This window comes from Apodemus sylvaticus, unplaced genomic scaffold, assembly GCF_947179515.1.
Source record: "Apodemus sylvaticus unplaced genomic scaffold, mApoSyl1.1 scaffold_430, whole genome shotgun sequence".
In the NCBI taxonomy this organism is placed as follows: domain Eukaryota; kingdom Metazoa; phylum Chordata; class Mammalia; order Rodentia; family Muridae; genus Apodemus; species Apodemus sylvaticus.
The window spans coordinates 8,050-11,689 of NW_026263398.1; positions in this window are offsets into that span (position 1 = coordinate 8,050).

A 3,640-nucleotide genomic window follows, 5' to 3' on the forward strand; every position below is an offset into this window, starting at 1 on the left:
GTGTCAAAGATAAAAACTACCTTAGAGTAAAAGGCTGGAAGACAATCTTACAAGCCAATGGTCACAGGAAATGAGCAGGAGTAGCCATTCTAATATCAGATAAAATTGACTTTAACCTAAAGTCATCAAAAGAGACACAGAAGGACACTTCTTGCTGGTCAAAGGAAAAATCCACCAAGAAGAACTTTCAATTCTGAACATCTATGCGCCAAATGCAAGGGCACCCTCATTCGTAAAAAAAACTTTACTAAAGCTCAAAGCACACATTGCACCTAACACAATAATTGTGGGAGACTTCAACACTCCACTCTCCTCAATGGACCGATCAGGACAACAGAAACTAAACAGGGACACACTAAAACTAATTGAAGCTTTGGACCAATTGGATTTGATTGATATTTATAGAACATTTCACCCTAAAGCAAAAGAATATACCTTTTTCTCAGCACCTCATGGTACCTTCTCCAAAATCAACCATATAATCGGACACTAGGCAGACCTCAACAAATATAAGAAGATCGAACTAATCCCATGCCTCTAATCAGATCACTATGGTGTAACAGTCATTTTAAATAGCAACAAAAACAACAGAAAGCCCACATACACATGGAGGCTGAATAATACTCTACTCAATGACACCTTGACCAAAGAAGAAATAAAGAAAGAAATCAGAGACTTTTTAGAATTTATGGAAAACGAAGGCAAAACATACCCAAATCTTTGGGACACAATGAAAGCAGTGCTAAGAGGAAAACTCATAGCCCTGAATGCCTCCAAAAAGAAAATGGAGAGAGCATACACTAGCAGCTTAATGACACACCTGAAAGTCCTGGAACAAAAAGAAGCCAATTCACCCAGGAGGAGTAGAGGACAGGAAATCATCAAACTCAGGGCTGAAATCAATCAATTGGAAACAAAGAGAACCGTACAAAGAATTAACGAATCCAGAAGCTGGTTCTTTGAGTAAATCAACAAGATAGATAAACCCTTAGCCAGACTGACCAAAGGGCACAGAGAAAGTATCCAAATTAACAAACTTAGAAATGAAAAGGGAGATATTACAAGAGAAACTGAGGAAATCCAAAAAATCATCAGATCCTACTACAAGAGCCTATACTCAACACAACTGGAAAATCTGGAGGAAATGGAAAATTTCCTTGACAGATACCAAATACCAAAATTAAATCAGGACCAAATAGATCATCTAAACAGTACCATAATGCCTAAAGAAATAGAAGGAGGCATAGAAAGTCTTCCAACCAAAAAAAGCACAGGACCAGATGGTTTCAGTGCAGAATTCTATCAGACCTTCAAAGACTTAACACCAATACTCTTCAAACTATTCCACAAAATAGAAACAGAAGGAACACTACCCAATTCCTTCTATGAAGCCACAATTACACTGATACCAAAACCACACAAAGATCCAACAAAGAAAGAGAACTTCAGACCAATTTCCCTTATGAACATCGATGCAAAGATACTCAATAAAATTCTTGCCAACTGAATCCAAGAACACATCAAAACGATCATCCACCATGATCAAGTAGGCTTTATCCCGGGAATGCAGGGTTGGTTCAATATACAGAAATCCATCAATGCAATGCACTACATAAACAAACTCAAAGAAAAAAACCACATGGTCATTTCATTGGATGCTGAAAAAGCATTTGACAAAATTCTGCATCCTTTCATGCTTCAAGTCTTGGAAAGAACAGGAATTCAAGGCCAATACATAACATAGTAAAAGCAATATACAGCAAACCGGTAGCCAGCATCAAACTAAATGGAGAGAAACTTGAAGCAATCCCACTAAAATCAGGGACTACACAGGGCTGCCCCCTTTCTCCTTATCTTTTCAATAGTGTACTTGAGGTACTAGCTCGGGCAATTCGACAACATAAGGAGGTCAAAGGGATACAAATTGGAAAGGAAGAAGTCAAACTATCATTATTTGCAGATGGCATGATAGTCTACCTAAGTGACCCAAAAACTCCACTAGAGAACTCCTACAGCTGATAAACAACTTCAGCAAAGTGGCAGGTTATAAAATCAACACAAGCAAATCAGTGGCCTTCCTATACTCAAAGGATAAGCAGGCTGAGAAAGAAATTAGGGAAATGACCCCCTTCACAATAGCCACAAACAGTATAAAGTATCTTGGGGTGACTCTTACCAAACATGTGAAAGAACTTTATGACAAGAACTTCAAGACTCTGAAGAAGGAAATGGAAGAAGACCACAAAAGATGGGAAAACCTCCCATGCTCATGGATCGGCAGGATCAATATAGTTAAAATGGCCATTTTGCCAAAAGCAATATACAGATTCAATGAATTACTCATCAAAATCCCAACTCAATTCTTCACAGACTTAGAAAGAGCAATTAACAAATTCATCTGGAATAACAAAAAACCCAGGATAGCTAAAACTATTCTCAGCAACAAAAGAAATTCTAGGGGAATCAGTATCCCTGACCTCAAGCAATAGTGTTAAAAACTGCATGGTATTGGTACAGTGACAGGCAGGAGGATCAATGGAACAGGATTGAAGATCCAGAAATGAACCCACACACCTATGGCCACTTGATCCTCGACAAAGGGGCTGAAAACATCCAATGGAAAAAAGATAGCCTTTTCAACAAATGGTGCTGGCTCCACTGGAGGTCAGCATGCAGAAGAATGTGAATTGATCCATCCTTGTCTCCTTGTACTACGCTCAAATCCAAATGGATCAAGGACCTCCACATAAAGCCAGACACTCTTAAGCTAATAGAAAAGAAACTGGGGAAGACCCTTGAGGACATCGGTACAGAGAGAAAGTTTCTGAACAGAACACCAATAGCGTATGCTCTAAGATCAAAAATTGACAAACGGGACCTCATAAAATTACAAAGTTTCTGTACGGCAAAGGACACCATCAAAAGGACAAATCGGCAACCAACAAATTGGGAAAAGATCTTCACCAATCCTACATCAGATAGAGGGCTAATATCCAATATATATAAAGAACTCAAGAAGTTAGACTCCAGAAAACCAAACAACCCTATTAAAAAATCTGGTACAGAGTTAAACAAAGAACGTCGGATGGCGGAGAAGCATCTTAAAAAATGCTCAACTTCATTAGTCATTAGCGAAATGCAAATCAAAACAACCCTGAGATTTCACCTTACATCAGTCAAAATGGCTAAGATTAAAAATTTAGGAGACAGCAGGTGTTGGAGAGGATGTGGAGAAAGAGGAACACTCCTTCACTGCTGGTGGGTTGCAAATTGGTACAACCACTCTGGAAATCAGTCTGGAGGTTCCTCCGAAAACTGGGCACCTCACTTCCAGAAGATCCTGCTATACCACTCCTGGGCATATACCCAGAGGATTCCCCACCATGTAATAAGGATACATGCTCTACTATGTTCATAGCAGCCCTATTTATAATTGCCAGATGCTGGAAAGAACCCAGGCATCCCTCAACAGAAGAGTGGATGCAAAAAATGTGGTATATCTACACAATGGAGTAGTACTATTTAGCCATTAGAAACAATGAATTCATGAAATTCTTAGGCAAATGGATGGAGCTAGAGAAAATCATACTAAGTGAGGTAACCCAGACTCAAAAGGGGAATCATGGTATGCACTCACTAA